Here is a 17,558-nt window from a genome sequence, read left to right as displayed (position 1 = left end):
ATGGGTGGATGGATGGGTAGATGGAAGAATGGATGGATAACTGGATAGATGGGTGAATGGATGGATGGGTGAATGGATGAATTGATGGGTGGGTGGGTGGAGGAATGGGTGGATGGATGGGTAGATGGAAGAATGGATGGATAACTGGATAGATGGGTGAATGGATGGATGGGTGAATGGATGAATTGATGGGTGGGTGGGTGGAGGAATGGGTGCATGGATGACTGGCTGGCTGGCTGGTTGGATGAATAGGTGGATGGGTGGGTGGGTGGATGGATGGATGGATGGGTGAGTGAATGGACTAATGGTTGGATGGGTGGGTGAATAAATGCATAGATATGTGATCAGGCAAATATGAAATATTTTTTATTGTTCTATGATTAAGCCTATATCACAGATAAGGAAACAAGGACCAGAAAGGTTAGGGAAATCACTCAAGGTCACCCAGCTAGTGAATCATGGGGCCAGGATTTGCACCTGGACTGGATTTGCAGTGCCATTTCTGCACACCCCTCTGGAACTCACCTCTCCCATAGGTGGTTTTTGAGGGACATGGCTGCTCCAGGGTTTATACGGGAGAACTGTCCTGGCAGCAGCCTCACCAGAAGGGTTTGTCTTGAGGCTGCATTTGCAGGGCACTCTACAACAGCTTTGATGATACTGATGGAGATAGTGGGGTGGGAACAGGAAAAAGGTGTAAACTTAGGGAAATCAGATGCTCTTCCTGACCAAGAGCTCCTTTAGATGCCGGAACAAGAGACAGGCAGGCCCCGCCCTCATGGAAGTCGCACTGTGTTTTCCACCTCCTCATTATGATTTTACCAGCAGGTTCTAAAGCAAGGGTTCTCAACACTATTCATGCCATGGATCCTTTTGCCATTCCACTAAAGTCTGTGGATCCCTGCCCAGAATAATGTTTTAAATGCATAAATAAATGCATAGACTATAATCAAAGTCAGTTACATATATAACTAGATGGAGATTTAGTGATAGGGGTTTCTTTACAGCACATTAAATAACCAGCTCTAACCATCCCATCTCCTTTGTTAGAGGTGGGCCTGTGTGGGGCGGTCTGCCGCTGTGGAATCCTGCAATTCTGGTTTAGTGCATTAACCCCAGGGGCTCAGATGGACCTGGGCTCGAATACCAGTTCACAAGCTGGGGAACCCTGAGTCATGGCATCACCCAGCCTGGCTTTTCTCATCTGTAAAGTGGGGGTGATCACGGCGCCTGCCTGGAAGAGGAGGTAAAGACCGTGCTGCTGTGAGACGTCTCTCTGGACAATAGCTGCGGGATCCCTGTCGAGGTGTCTGTGAGCAGCAAAGTCACAGCTGACTGATCCCCCCGAGTCCAGGGTCTGTGTGTGTGAGTTAAATGTTGTTGAAAACAAGTACATACATTTTTCTTGCTAGGTTCACAGGCCCGCAAAGTCCTCCAGGAGTCCCACAGAAATCCCTGCTCCTGGGGGAATCAGATATCCACTGCCTGCACCAGCAGACTCTCTTGGGCTGTCCTTGTCCTCCAAGCAGTGGGAACTTTTAAACCTCTTGAGCTCAAGTGGCTGCAAGAATGTCCAGGCTGTTAGAGGGCAGTGACCCCCCCCCAACCCCCACGGGCCAGCAGGCTGATGTTTTGCTTTCTGTTCAGCCTGGAAGGGAAGCACAGCCAGCCCTGAGCCGGGGACAGGCCTGTCAGGGTCCCTCAGACCTTGAGCCGGCAGCTGGGGAGAAGCAAGGCTGTTTTTGTGCCTGCTGAGTCCCTGGGGCCAACCAGCCAGGAAGGCCACCCAGGGCCAGGCCCCTCTACTCACCAGCCAGACAGCTGTTTTCTTGCAAGTCCTGGCAGCATGGAAAAGTTCTGGCCCAGCTGGGAAGTGGAGACGTTACCCAGCTGAGTGATCCCGGCTGTGGCTGGGGGCCTGGGCGTCTGTGATGTGGTCCGAAGCTGGATGTCCACCTTACCCGTGGGGGAAGGAGTGGTGCCCACTCACCTCCCTGCCCCTGGGGCCCTGGCATCCAGCCCTGCCGCTCCTGCCCCGACCAGAGGGGAAAATCGAGGGCACTCGGGTAGGGGAACAACCAGGCAAATGGCAGGGGCCGTCCAGATTCCTGGGCGGGAGGAGATTTCGCTGACCAGAGAGGAGTGGCCCTTCCAGGGAGACGCAAGCCTTGTGCAGCCTGTGCCACCGGAGTTCAGCAGGGTTCAAAGCCTGTTTCTGGCTGAGCGGTCGGGGACCAGTCCTGTAACCTCTAGCGTCCTTCCTCATTCGGTGGGGATCGTAGGGCATTCAGTCCTAAGAGGGAGCAGGTGCAGCAGGGCCTGCGTGGGGCGGGGGAGAGAAGCGTGCCAGCGCTGATTAACAACAGGCGCCCTCTGGGCCTTGGCTTCCCCAGTTGTAAACTGGGAGAGCTGACCTCTAGAACTGACCTGACCCCTTCCTCTTCCCTGGAAACAGAGCCCAGCCTCCTCCCTGGCCAATCATGGAACCTCCTGCTCTCCTTTAAAAGCTCATTTGGGATCAGGTGCAGTGACTCATACCTGCAATCCCAGCACTTTGGGAGGCCAAGGCAGGAGGATCGCTTGAGTCCAGGAGTTCGAGACCAGCCTGGGCAACATGGCAAAACTCCATCTCTACAAAAAATACAAAAAGTAGCCGGGCATGGTGGCACATGCCTGTGGCCCCAGCTACTTGGGAGACTGAGGTGGGAGGATCGCTTGTGCCCAGGAGGTCAAGGTTTCAGTAAGCCGAGATTGTGCCACAACACTCCAGCCTAGGAGACAGAGCGAGACCCTGTCTTAAAAAAAAAAAAAGCCTGTTTGGTTTAGTTTTGCGCATGCAATGTGGAGAAAGAACAAAAGCACCACTCCCCACGTGGCCTCCACCCCATCGGAGTTCACTCCCCCGATTCATCCCAGACAGGGCTGCTTCCCCTCACACATGTCCTCACTCATCATCACACCCAACAGACACTCACAGTGGGCACCGGACCGCTTTTCCCACCTCATGTCGTGCCATGAAGCAGCAGTGCGTGTTATGCTGTAATTCTCGTAGACACTGCTTGTCCTTGCACACATTATTTATTTATTTATTTATTGCAAAATAGCTGTTTTTCTCATTGTGAAAGCCGTACGTACTCATTGCAAAATTTTCAGAAGATTGAAAGTGTAATGAGAGGAGGGAGGGCAAGAAGCCACCATCATCTCATGGCCCAGGAGTCATCACTGCGAGCCGTGGTGCGCGGACCGCCAGATCGTGATTTTCAGAACTCTCCACATAAATGTATTGAATGATCAATTTCCAAATGTAAGAGCATACCTACAGATCTGCTTGCTGCTATATATATTCTTACATCATCTGCATGGGTATGCACTTATATATTCACACTCTACATCTATGCATATAATGTTTTTATTTCATTTTATACTCTTACAATTCCACTGAGATTAGGACAGCGAGCATACTAAAATATGTCATCTTCAGAATTTCTGGACACACACGGGCACATTTTCAGATGTGGTGCCATCTTTCTGGCTTGCCCCTATGTGAGGCCTCTCCTGCCAGCCCCGTTACTTCCAATCTCCTCTCTTTTCCACCTGCCACGTGCTCTGGAGGCTGACCTACCCCACCCCACTGAGCCCTCTGCCTTTCAGTTGGATTTGGCCAACAGGAGACTGGGGCAGAGAGTGGGAGGAGAGGGGGGGCGTGCCTACCCCCTGTCTCCTCCTGGTTGCTGGTGGTGGGCGGGGGCCTCCTTCCCTTCTGAAAGCCTCAGCTCTGTTTGGGCCCACGGGTGGTCCCAGCTACCCTCTTTCCAGTCCTGCGCTGCTTCCTATCCTTCCATAACCTCCTTTCACCCCCTCCTCAACACACCTTTAAAACCCACCCCTTCACTAGGTCCTTGAACTTGCGCATCTGTTTCTAACCTGGTGCTATCACTGCATTCCATTCTGTGCAAGTTCATCGGTTCAGGTCACCAAGCCTCTACGGAGTGACTGTGAGTGGTTTCCGAGTTTTCGCAATAATTATGAAACCCCATTACTCTTGTTTCTTCATACTTGCCCTGTGCCTGTCTTTGGGATAAATTCTGGGAAGTGAAATTGTGGGGTTCGGGGGTAGGCACATTTTAACATTTCTAACCATCGCTCTCTCCTTCTTTAAACCATCTCTTTTGATGATCTCACAATATTCCATCTAGAGAAAAAGGCGTCATTTGTTCTTCCATCTCCTCTTGTTGGATGTGTAAGTTGCTTCCAATATTTTCTATTGTGAATTACACTATGATGAGCATCTTTACGTGTGAAGCTTCGTCTGTGCCCAGGATTGCTTCCTGGCTGTGTGGTTTTGTTGAATAGGCTCAGAGACGACACACGGGGACCTTGAAGGCAGTGTTTCACGGTTCATTTAAAACAATCATACTTGGCCGGGCACGGTGGCTCACGCCTGTAATCCCAGCACTTTGGGAGGCCAAGGTGGGCGGATCACGAGGTCAGGAGATCGAGACCATCCTGGCTAACACGGTGAAATCCCGTCTCTACTAAAAAAATACAAAAAATTAGCCAGGCGTGGTGTCAGGCGCCTGTGGTCCCAGCTACTAGGGAGGCTGAGGCAGAAGAATGGCGTGAATCCGGGAAGCGGAGCTTGCAGTGAGCCAAGATTGTGCCACTGCACTCCAGCCTGGGCGACAGAGCGAGACTCTGTCTCAAAAAAAAAAAAAAAAGTATACTTGCCAAAGGAATTCAACTCTGACCAAGTGACAAAAACTAACAATTATAACTGCTTTATCTCTAGATGTCTGTGTGTATTAGTCCACGTGGACTGCTATAATAAAAACTCCATGGACTGGGTGGCTTCTAAACAACAGAAATTTGTTTCTCACAGTTCTGGAAGCTGGGAAGTCCAAGATCAAGGCCCTGGGAGACTCGGTGTCTGGTGAGGGCTTGCTTCCTGGTTCACAGATGACGCCTTCTCACCCTGTCCTCACATGAAGGAAGGGGGGCACGAATCCCACTCACAAGGCTCTACCCTCCGGACCTCATCACCTATCACAGGCCTTACCTCCCGACGCCATCACTTTGGGTGTTAGGATTTCAACATAGGAATTTTGAGGGGGACACACCCAGCCCATATCACTGTGCGTCCATTGGTATCAAGGCCATAGCACCTCCACTAGGAGAACAGCACACACAGTCACACAGAAATATGTAACCTTCAAAACATAAAGAACTGGCCAGGCACAGTGGTTCACACCTGTAATTCCAGCACATTGGGAGGCCGAGGCGGGTGGATCACCTGAGGTCAGGTGTTTGAGACCAGCTGGGCCAACAGGGCGAAACCCCATCTCTCCTAAAACTACAAAAATGAGTTGGGTATGGTGATGCCTGCCTGTAGTCCCAGGTACTTGGGAGGCTGAGGCAGGAGAATCACTTGAACCTGGGAGGTGAAGGCTGCAGTGAGCTGAGATCGCGCCACTGCACTCCAGCCTGGGTGACAGACCAAGACTCTGTCTTAAATAAATAAATAAATAAATAAATAAATAAATAAATAATCAAAAAAATCTAACCTAAAGCTTCCCCCAGAACTGCTGCTCCCGCTCCCTTTCCTCCTACACACAGAAGCTAAACATGCTTGGCTGCTGTGTTCTGGCCAAGCTAACAGCGCAGGGAAAGGCCTGGGCTCAGGGCCTCTATTTGGTGCCTCTCCCTCGTGGGGCTCCTGAGCCCTCTGTTCCGGGAACAGAGCCTTTGCTGGTTACAAGGGGTCTGTCATCCGTCGCTCCTCTTGGCATGAATGAATTTCAGGACTCATTGAAAAAGTGAGTCACTGGCAGGGAATCTCTGCCACGTGCTGCAGAAAACCTCGTGATCCAGCGTGCACCTTTCATTCCACCCGATTCAGAAATCCTCCTGCTGGATCCGACGCCTCCAAAGTGCTCATGTTCCCCATTGGAGCCTCAGAGCATCAAATGTTCATCTGACTCCAGCGTTCCTCCAGCAAAACCTTTGCTTTCTCTCAAATACGTGGGTGTTACGTGGACTCTCCCCTCTCTGCCCTTGAGGAAATCTTGTCCCTCTGAGGAAATGCCAAGCCAGAGCCACACGCACATCTGGGCTCTGATCCCACCCCCCCACTCCATGGAACCCTGCTGACAGCCCCCCCTACTCCAGGGCTGGGGCACTTCCCAATGGAAACCAAAGGGCGGGTCCGCTTTGCATTCATTCATCCATCCTTTTCAGAAGCGTTTGTATGTGTGAGCCACTGAACCCGGCGTTGTACATATCTTTTTAGGGACAAAATTCCCTTCTCTACACCCTCCAATAAAAGCAGGGACGGTCTGGTCGCGTGCCTGTGTGGGGAGACCGGTGCCTTTGCAAGGCATTCTCACACCCAGTCAGCCCCCCCACGACCCTCTGTGGTGGTGACCATCATTGACCCACTTGAGAGGACACGCAGCCTGCCCATGGCCACACAGCTCGAGCGTGGTGGAGCCTCGTGGACAGGGTGTGCGAACCCTGTGCCCCCACACTCGATCCACCAGGATGGGCTGCCTGTCCCTGAAACACACGGAGGTGGAGGAGGCGGGACCTTCGCAGGGGTTTTCGGGCTAACAGGAGAGGTGTGCGGTGCACAGCAATGGCTGTGTAGGCTGCAGGGCGTCCCAGGGCTGCAGACGCTGGGGGTCTCACGTGCAAACTGTGCTGGGTGTGGGGTGAGTGGCAGTGTCTCAGGGTCGGGCGCTCCCCACGGGATGCATCCAGGTGTCCTCACTGGGACGCAAGCTCCGGAGGGGGGGGCCCCGTCTGTTCTGCTCACCATGGCTCCCAACCCCAGCACCCAGCCAGGCCCCACAAGCACGTGGACTGAGAGAATGGATTCTCTGGTGCTCAGGGGAAGGAGAAGTCCAGCCTCAGTTTCCCCGCCTGCAAAAAGGGCGGGCGGGACGCCTGATGTCGTTTGGAAACTGCCCGGGCGCGCCACCTGCTGGACGGAAAGGGCAGCACACGCGGTGGGAGCCGGCTCCAAAAAGCCCCGGGTGCTCCTCCTGGCCGCGCATGGCCCACCCTTCCCTCAGAGGCCACGCCCTCGGGCAAAAAAGGCCAGGAGCCTCCTTCCTCCCGAGCCCCCGGTGGCACGAGTGGCCCCATGCCCTGTGACAGGCAGGGGCCAAAGGGGGAGTCAGGACCTGAGCAGTGGCCCAGAAAGGACACCTGCATCCAGGGAGCCTTGAAACCTCGTCCTCGGCACACTTATACTCACACTCATCATCACACACCACACACTCAGACCCACACAAACACTGTCACACACTCACACAAACACGCCTTTCACATACATGCTGGCACACGTACACGGCCACACAATCACACATCCATGCGTGCACACTGCCACAAACACACATCCATGCATGCACAGTGCCATAAACACACACATGTGCACACATACTGCCACAAACACACATCTATGCATGCACAGTGCCACGTGCTCACACATACGTGCACGCACTGCCACAAACACACATCCATGCACGCACACTGCCACACTCACACATCCACGCACGCACACTGCCACACGTTCACACATCCACGCACGCACACTGCCACAAGCTCACACATACGTGCACGCACACTGCCACACTCACACATTCATGCACGCACACTGCCACATGCTCACACATCCATGCATGCACCGTGCCACTTGCTCACACATACATGCACACACACTGCCACACACACCCTGCTCTACCCATGCAGTTCTCCCTGAGAAGGGAAGTGAGGAGCAGGAAGGAGCTCCCAAGCTCCCATGTAACTCCCGACCACCTTTCCCGGGCATGGTTCCAGCCCTGTGTACACAGAGCTGTGCAGCATCCACCGTTCAGCCTTTATGCCTTGACATTCTGCTTTGGACCTGTATCCACGTAGCCTTAGTTCATTTCTTGTCATGGCTCCAGTGTCCCATTGTGTGAATTTGCCGTAATTTATTTTTTTCATTCTGTCAATGGATGCTTCCAGGTTGCCTGCTATCCTGGGTGACACTACTGTGAACAATAGAGGCTTATGCTTGAAAGAGGGGCATCTGGCCGTCCGCTCCACTGGCCGTTGCATGCAGCCACCCTCTTTTCAGCAAAGTGCACGATGCCCGCTTCCCTTCCTCCCCTCCATCACTGGGGTGGCAAGGTTTTTAAAGTTTTGCCAGTGTGCTGGGTGCGGACAAGCATCGCGTTGTGACTTTGACTTGCAACTTCTCAGCCAGCAAAGGCACTGGTTCTTCAGACATTTAGTAACCACACACGTTTTCTCTTCTCTGACTTGCTTGTGGCTCCCTTTGCCCGCCTTCCTTTCTTCCTTTCTTCCTTTCTTTTCTTTCCTTTTTCTTTTTATTTTTTTCTTTCTTTCTTTCTTTTTTTTTTTTTTTTGAGACAGAGTCTCACTCTGCTACCCAGACTGGAGTGCAGTGGCACGATCTTGGCTGACTGCAACCTCTGCCTCCCGGGTTTAAGCGATTCTCCTGCCTTAGCCTCCTAAGTGGCTGGGATTACAGGCATGCACCACCATGCCCAGCTAATTTTTGTATTTTAAGTAGAGATGAGGTTTCATCATGCTGCTCAGGCTGGTCTTGAACTCCTGAGCTTAGGCGATCTGCCCACCGTGGCCTCCCAACGTGCTGGGATTACAGGCGTGAACCACTGCACCCAGCCTCCACCTTTCTATTTTCTTGCTTGTCTTTTATGTGTAGATGTTCAGAAGTTCTTTACAGAGTGTGGACACTTACTCTTAGTCCATTACTTGCATTGCAGATAACTTCTAATCTGTGAGACTTGTATTTTCATTTTATTTACAAGAATGTTTTTTAAACAGAAGTTTTAAAATGTTGACATCAAAGTCCTCAGTATTTTCTCCTACAGTTTGTGCTTTGGAGATCTTGTTAAAGAAATCCTTTCCTGCCCCAAAGTCATAAAGATATTATAGTTTTTCTCCAAAAAACCTTAATGTGTTTTGCTTTTTGCAGTTAGAGCCCTCTTTGCTGTTAATAGCCAACTCACCAGTAGAGGACCATCTGGGACTGCGGGGTACTTTGCACTCCCAGCCCCCTGCCCTCTCCCTGGTGCCTTCTCCCCTCTCTCCACCCCCATTTTCTCTTCCTTCCTCCCTCTGATCCACACCCCTTCCCCCCTAGGCTAGAGTGCGGCACAACCCCACCCTCCCCAGCACTTCCTCCCAGCTTGGCTCCAGCCCACACCATGGTCAACAAAAGCATGGACTGCAGACACCGGCCCCAGCCCAAGGGAAAGGCAGGGTGGCTTCAGATTGCAATTCCTGCTCTGTCTGCTACAGCAGGAAGGTGGCACTTGGAGGCAGAAAGCCCTGGGTCTGAGCCCAGCTCCATTGCTTGCCCATAGTGTGATCTTGGCCACGTTTCCTAGCCTGCCACCAATGTGTGCCACAGAACATGCCACCACCCACTCCAAATGCCCTGCCCCATGAATGCCACAAAACATGCCACCATGCCAACTCCGAATGTCCTGCCCCATTCCAGCCACAGAACATGCCACCATGCCCACTCCAAACACCCTGCCCCATGCCTGCCACATCATAGGGAGCCAAAACCACCAGGGGTCCTGCGCCCCATGCCTTCCATTGCCCTTCACATCCACGTCTGCCCCTGCCCACTCTGTTCTCTGCTCAAGGTGCTGACAGCAAAAGTAGACCCTGCTGCCCCCTGGCCTCTGGCTGGCTGTGGGGCGCCCTGGCATGAGATCAGCACAGGACAGCAGCAGGAGGGCTGGTGTTTACCTCCCCAGAGCCCTTCTGTCCCTCCCTGAAGGTCACGCCCTCTGCAGCTCTGAACTCCACACACCTTCCCCTTCAGGTTCCAGCGCCACAGCCTTCCTCCCTCAGCCCGAGGGACAGCAGCTCTGCAGCCAGCTCCTGAGCGTCCCTGGGCCTGCTGTGGTCCCCACCACCTGCTGTGGTGCCCTTACCTGGTAACCTGCACCTCTATAAATCATCCCCTGGGGTGGTTCTGAAGCAAGCGTGCCAGGCGTTTCCTGACCAAGGGACCAACACCGTCTTTCTCCTTCAGAGACCTCCAGTCCCTACCAACCCAGAGATACATGCCCCAGGAAAGTGAGAAAGGCCTGGCAGTGGGTGTCCTAGGTCTCAGAGGCAGCTAATGCAGTGGCGGATGATGCCTGTATGTGTCCAGGTCGGATCACTGTGCTCCCCAAGACGGGCTGTCGTAAAGATAGACACCTGTGGTCGGCACACTGGGGAAGCCTAGGAGGTCAGACCAGCCCTTCTCTGCCCTGAGTGCTGATGAAAGCAGCAAAATGGGGTGAAGGGAGGGGTGGGAGGCATGGGGAATGAGGGCCCGGCTTGCCGAAGTCTGCCCTGGCACTTCATCAAGGTTAAAAGGGGTAGCCTCTTCCCACCATCCCCCTGCCTGCTGGAAAGCTAGATTCCATCAGGGAGCAAGGACAGTAGGAGAGAGGGTGCCGTAGCGGGAAGGGCCTGGCTCTGAAGTCCTACCTGCCCTCACTGAGCTCCCCGCTATGGTTTCCTACTTGGGTGGCTTGGGCAGGTCCCTCAGCCTCTCTGAGGATTACACAAAAAGTGTCTGTGAAACATTCAGCCCACGCGAGCTCTCAGCCACCCTTAGCTTTCACAGCTGCAGTTGGGAGCATTCCTACGACTAACATAAAAAAACAGAGCTCAACATGTTCTCTGGACACAAGAAAAACAATGCATCAATTTCAGTGTTGAATTAATGACCACTGACCTCCATGGCTTATGCTGGACAGAGGAGGACATCAAGGCCCAGCAGAGGTGAGTGGCTGGCCAGACAGCACCCAGAGGGCACCCAGTGGCAGCAGAAACGGGCTGGAAGCACAGGCCTTTGGAATCTGTCCTCACCATATCAGGGAGTGTCAGACACATTCCAGGGTGACCCTCGGGGAATCACACCCTGTGTGGTCCCCTCACCTTGAGAGTGAGCAGGGCCTGGAACGTGCTTTTGAACAACAGAAAGTGGCAAAGCGAGGGGCAGCTCCTGTGAGCACGTTCCATTACGTTAACTCCATCTCAGCAGGCAGGAGTGAGGAGCTCTCCTGCCAGCCTTGAGGAAAGAAATACCCACATGGTGATATGCCCTTGGAGGGGGCCACATAGCAGGGGACAAAGGCAGCTCCCAGGGGACAGTCAGTCATGAAAGCAGACCCTCAGCCCTACAACCACAGGAAATACATTCTGCTAACAGCCTGGATGAACGCAAAGCAGACTCTGCCCCATTCGGGCCTGCAGATGAGAATGCAGCTCAGCAAACACCTCAAATACAGCCTCAGGAGACCCTGAGCACAGACCAGCTAAGCTGTGCCTGGATGCCTGACCCACAGAAATGGTGAGATCATAAATGTGTGTGTGTTTGTGTTTTGGTTTGGTTTTTTGAGACAGGGTCTTGCTCTGTCACCCAGGCTGGAGTGGAATGGTGCAATCATATCTCATTGCAGCCTTGACTTCCTGATCTCAAGCAATCCTCCCACCTCAGACTTCCAAATATCTGGGACCACAACCACAGGCACGCACCACCACACCCAGCTAATTTTTTTTTCTTGTAGAGACAAGAGATCTTCCTATGTTGTCTGATTTCAAACACCTTGGCTCAAGCCATCCTCCTGCCTCAGCCTCCCAAAGTGCTAGGATTACAGGTGTGAACCACCCCGCCTGGCCGTGTGTTGTTTTAAGTGGTTAAATGTGTGATACAATGCAGCACTGGAAACAAATACCCACAGGATCACTCTGTGTGCTCCCAAGCCAAGAGAAAACATCCTATTCTTCCTACCAACAGCAGGCACTCTGCTCCTAATCTCTCCTTTGCTCATGCACTGATTCCCGAGCACCGAGGCGGTGGGCTGGCTTGTCTAGGTGCCAGGTGTTACGGTCTTCCCGTCGAGCTCATGGTGAGACAAACCCTGACTTCTAAACAGGTATATGGCTGCACCCCACAGCCTCCCTCGAAGGTAGATGTGGCCACATGATAAGGATGAGGATGAAAAGTGATGTGTGTACCTTCTGAGCCTCTCCCTGCACAGACTGGGGAGTCTCCCCCTCCGCTGCCCCTTCCTGCTGGCTGGAGTGTGGTCCACTCTCAGCACTCTCTGGGAATTACCCTTAGCAGAAGAGAGCTGGCTTACATAGAGGCACACCTACTCTTAGGGGGGCTATAGAGGCCAAGCCCCTCACCCCCACTTGGGACAATTGTGATGGCCCATGCCAGCCTCAGAGCTCCTGTGGGAGCATCTCAGCCACCTCCTCCCTCTGCTGGTCCTGCCTCTCCCCAAGAGTATGCTCAGGTCCTTCCTGCATGCAAATCTCCACTGCAGATCTGCTTCTCAGCACCCTGCCCTGCAGCACATGGACAAGGACCACACACAAGGGGAATTGTGGAATGACAAATGGGAAGGTGCCCAGGCCACACCAGCTCGACCCCAGCTGTGAGAGACAGAAAGAAATCACCTTCCACCTCTGGCAATCTCTGCCACTTTGATTGTCCTTGTTAGAGCACCCAAACCAATGTCCTCATTAATATCCCAGGTTAATGATGCTTGGGTGGTCAGCATGGATGGAGTCCCAACCACCCTGGGGCACCTATAAAAATCCCCCCACGCAGAAGACTGTTCCTTTCCAGGCTGAGTCCACTCAGATAGGGAGTGCTTCCTTAGTCTGTTTTCTGTTGTTTATAACAGAATTCCTGAAACTGGGCAATTTATAAAGAAAGGGAATTAATTTCTTACAGTTATGGAGGCCCCAAGAGGCACAGGGCATGTGGAGGCTGACTCTGCTTACTCAGGTCTTTCTTCCTCTTCTTATGAAGCCACCAGTCCCACTCCCATGATAACTGACCCACTCCTGGGATAACCATTAACCCATTAACCCGTTCCCCCGTGAGTCCACCAACGTTCACCCGTTCCCCCGTGAGTCCACCAACGTTCACCCGTTCCCCCGTGAGTCCACCAACGTTCACCCGTTCCCCCGTGAGTCCACCAACGTTCACCCGTTCCCCCGTGAGTCCGCCAACGTTCACCCGTTCCCCTGTGAGTCCACCAATGGATTCATCTACTGATGACAGCAGAGCCCTCTCAACTCGATCACCTCCTCAAGGCCTCACCTCTCAATACTGCCACTGTAGGGATTCAATTTCAGCATAAGCGTCGGAAAGGACAAACCCTAGCATATCCCTTTCTCTAATTTGCAGAAAGACATCTCATACCCTGGCCAAGCCCCCACTTCATGGACTTGAAGACCCACAAGGGAAAAGGCAACGAGGGCCCCTTCCTGCCCACAGGAGGCACAGACTTGGGAATACAAATGATGTTGGTCATGACACAAACAGGTGGCCCAAAAAGAGTAGGAAATCCTTATAAGGAACTTCCTACACAGCCGCGTCTTGGCTGAGAAGCATGCGACTCACACAGAACTGTGCGGTGCCTGCCTGAGCGTAAGGTTCCATTTTTAGGATGATTTTCGGACCATGCGCGGCAGCTCTATGTGGGAAGTGCCAGAAAGGGGCTCCAGAGGCCGTTAGGAGGCCTCAGATCGTGGAATCTGCGCCAGCACCTTCAAGGGCTCTGCTTATGGGAAAGACCTGAAACTTTGTAGAAAAAACGTTGGAAACGTATTACAAAGTCTATTACACCAATACACATATTTTGTGCTGAACGCACAAACAGAGAAATAAAACTTGTTGATGAGCAGAGTGTCCTCTGCAGTGCTTCTCAGTGCACCTCAAGGTCAGGAGGTGCAGTGAGGTCGTGTCATTTCTGAGGAAGCTGCAGCAGGGCTGCGAGCACACAGGGGCCACCAGCTACCTCCAGCTGCAGGGGCCCTCGGCCCTCTCCTGCCCAGTGCCACACCCGTGGAGGAAACGCACTGGGGTCCACACACCTGGGACTCCTTGGTCTAGCCGGGGCCTGGTTCATGGAAGTGCTGAGTACATGGGTGATAATTTGCTCACGAATTGTCTCTAAGCCAGGGCAGCTCCCTGTCAGAACCAGTTGTAACAGAATCCATTGGAAACATGTATTGGATAACCACAGGGCCCCTGCCGGACCCCTAGATCCCTTTTTACCATTTTTGTGCACTCCAAAGCTTTGAGCGTTTATACCTCCGCCAGCCAGCACCAGCAGCTGCTGAAAGCAGTGGTTCTCAAACTTCTTGGCACCAGGGACCAGTTTCATGGAAGACAATTTTTCCATGGACCAGGCAGGATGAATGGTTTCAGGATGATTCAACATATTACACTTACTGTGCACTTTATTTCTATTGTTATTACATTGTAATATATAAAGAAATAATTATACAACTCACTATAATGTAGAATCAGTGGGAGCCCTGAGCTGGCTTTCCTGCAACTGGACAATCCCATCTGGGGGTGACGGGAGACAGTGACAGATCGTCGGACATTAGTTTCTCGTAAGAAGCGCACAACCGAGATTCCTCGAATGACAGTTCACAACAGGGTTCGCATTCCTATGAGAATCTAACGCTGCAGCTGATCTGACCAGAGGGGGAGCTCAGGCCGTAATGCCAGCGATGGGCAGCGGCTGTAAATACAGAGGAAGCCTCACTCGCTCACCTGCCACTCACCTCCTGCTATGCAGCCAAGTTTCTAACAGGCCACAAACCAGTACCAGCCATATTTCAAAGCCTCAACAGCCACATGGGACTAGTGGTCACCACATTGGACAACGCAGATCTAGAACATTCCATTACTGCAGAAAGCTCTATTGGGCAACGCTGGTCTGGAGTGTAAGCTTCATGCGGGAAGGGATGTGTGTCCTTGCTGGTCACTGCCGTGTGACAGATTATCAGGCATTAGATTCTCATAAGCAGCGTGCAACCTAGATCTGTCACATATGCAGCTCACAATAGGGTCCACGCTCCTCTGAGAATCTAAGCCCGCCACTGATCTGACAGGAGGCGGAGCTCAGGCATTAACGTGAGCCATGGGCAGCAGCTGTAAATACAGATGAAGCTTTGCTCACTCATCTGCTGCTCACCTCCTGCCGTGGCCCAGAGGTTGGAGACCTCTGGTTTAGAGGGTGGCCCGTGGGCTCCCCGAAGCCGCTTCGTCATCATCATGCATGGAAATGCCTGGGAATTTAGACCTTCCTAGACCGCCCTTAACCAAAGACAGGTGGGTTCTGGATGGGTATATGAAGCCCCCAGCTCCCTGGTCTCAGGCTGGGACATCCCAGGGTGTGATTGACCCTCCACAGTTCCCCTGTGGGGTTGGGCATGCCCCGCCCGCCCCAGCTCCTTCAGGCTGCGGAAGGACTGTGCCCACATAGCACCCTGCTCAGCTTCCTTCCTTTTCCAGTCCAGCGTCCCACCCCCAACCTGTGTCCCCAGGGAGTACTCCCTGAATAGTCACTGCAAACCCATTCTCATCCTAGGGCTGCGTCTGGGCAACTGCTCCTAGGAAAAAGGTCTGGTTACGCAAGCAGATTCCTTGGCACACCCACCCATAGGAGGGAACCCACGCTGTGCCGCCGTACAAGAAAAAAAATAAAGAAGCGGCAAATTTGGTGACAGCTTTGGAAAATAGCATTTAGTGAGAAAAGCAAGGTGCAAAAGCCTGGCTGTGGCATCTTTATTTTCTGAGCGGGGAAAAAGGTAAAAGTGGACCGTATCTTGTATTTGCTGCCTCCCTAAAGAAAACAAGCCGGAAATACAAGAAGCCAATGAAAGCGGACGCATAGGGCGCCAGAGTGGGGTAAGGGTTCCCAGGCTCTCTGTATGTTTGGATTATTGAGTCATGTGGATTTGCACAGATCCCAAAACCAAAACACAGATCCCTAGGCCCTGCCGTCCGGGAGTCTGACGCAGCTGCTCTGCGGTGAGGAGTCGGAGGCTGTGTTCCCGAGAGGTTCCATGGGGGACGGGAGCACCTCCAGTCTTGCGGAAGTTGTTCTAGATGATTTCTTGGAGAGGTCTGAAACAAAATCGAACCACTCACCAGCAGCGCTGTCTTCCTGGATGCAGCCAGCCCTGCTGGAAAAGGGTGGGAAGCCTGTCTTCTTCGCTCCCGGGGGTCTCTGACGGCGGGTGTGAGTCAGGGGCTCCTGGTAGAAATCGACCGCCCTTGCCGGCCTCCACGGGCCCTGGAAAGCCTGAGAGCCTGGCGCTCCTGCCACATCCCCATTGCCATGGCAACAGCAGACACAATGGTTTCTGTGGAGTTCGGATCTATAAATAATTTCTAGATCAGTCTTGGCGAGGTGGATGGGGTGGGCACTGAAGGGAGGTTCCTGGTGGCTGGTGGGACAGGCCACTGTCCACAGGCCATGCCAGGCCTGGGGCAGCGAGGTCACAGCCTCCTGGGTCAGACGCTGTGCCCTGGCCAGCTGGCAAGAGTGGCCTCGGCAGGCTCTGCCGCCGTTTCTGCCCCAGAGAACATGCGTGGGACAGTTCCATCTCATCTGTGCGTCCCGGAGATGCGTAGACCCAGATGGCTGCACAGGACCCAGGGTGGCTGGGTGGAGGGGCTGTAAAAAAGTCCCCGCTGGTGATTTGGGGACTAGGGAGGCTCAGGTGTGGGAGCTGATCACCACCATTTCTAGGCCCTCAGGAGGGCCCTGTTCAGTGTCTCGGTGTTGCTGGGTGGACCCTGGTGGGGTGACAACAGGGTCCGAGTGTCTGGACTCCATTCTCTCTGCTTCCTCTGTCCACGTTTTAGGGATGCCCTATTCAATGAGCCCTTTCTCTCTCTCTTTCTTTTTGTTTTTTTTCTTTTTCTAACAGTGTTTCCAGGGAAGGGCTCATATTCCCCACACCAGGGGCTGAGAGGGTAGATGTTTCTGGGTAAATCATTTGAAAATCAAGCAGATCCAACATATTTGCTGTCTCCAATTAGACTGAGCTCCCTGGGAGGGGCCCCCAAAGGGCTCCTGAATGGCTCTGTGCTGCCTGGCATTAGGAGTGAGGGGCATGGCCTGACATTGGGAGGACAGGCGTGTGAACAAGTGCAACCTATGGGGAGGCAATTTACCCACAGCCCAGCACGGACAGCGGCAGATCCTCGTGCGCAGCGGTTCTCCTCCGAGGATTCTTGCTGACTGAGGCACTGGCACAGGGGCACACAGGCATGTATGTGCCAAAGGCATGACCCACGCCGCACGTTGATTACAGCAGAGACAGAGCAGCCTCATGTCTGTTGGTGGGGAGTTGTCGAGGACAACCTAGTCCCCATGCACTGACAGCTCATGTGCAAAAAGAGTGGTGGCTCCATCCAGGTGGACACAGAACAGCTTTCAAGAGAAATCAGAAGGGCCGGACATGGAGGCTCACGCCTATAATTCCAGCACTTTGGGAGACTGAGGCGGGCAGATCACCTGAGGTCAGGAGTTCGAGACCAGCCCAGCCAACGTGACAAAACCCTGTCTCTACTGAAAATACAAAAATTAGCCAGGCGTGGTGATGGGCACCTGTAATCCCAGCTACTTGGGTGACTGAGACACGATAATCGCTTGAATCCAGGAGGTGGAGGTTTGCAGTGAGTTGAGATC

At 53.2% G+C, this 17,558-nt stretch overlaps 1 long non-coding RNA gene across 6 annotated transcripts in view; it reads right to left on the bottom strand.

Moving 5' to 3' along the window:
* The window catches only part of LOC102130606 (uncharacterized), a 41,237-nt gene extending 25,081 nt beyond the window's left edge, over window positions 1-16,156 (bottom strand). For 3 of the 6 annotated variants that reach the window (XR_012428664.1, XR_012428663.1, XR_012428666.1), the window contains exons 1-2: window positions 2,976-3,054; window positions 1,811-2,319 (exon numbers count right to left, since the gene is read on the bottom strand). This is a non-coding gene — a long non-coding RNA (uncharacterized lncRNA). Of the gene's footprint in view, window positions 1-1,810; window positions 2,320-2,975; window positions 3,055-16,009 lie in introns of those variants that run through there. The other 3 variants (XR_012428665.1, XR_012428661.1, XR_012428667.1) reach the window with 2 other exon arrangements.
* Between the last annotated feature and the right edge of the window lie 1,402 nt (window positions 16,157-17,558).

Source organism: Macaca fascicularis, chromosome 20 (genome assembly GCF_037993035.2).
Source record: "Macaca fascicularis isolate 582-1 chromosome 20, T2T-MFA8v1.1".
NCBI lineage: Eukaryota > Metazoa > Chordata > Mammalia > Primates > Cercopithecidae > Macaca > Macaca fascicularis.
Note: the sequence above shows the minus strand (reverse complement) of the source record. Positions and strands in the feature narration are given on the sequence as shown.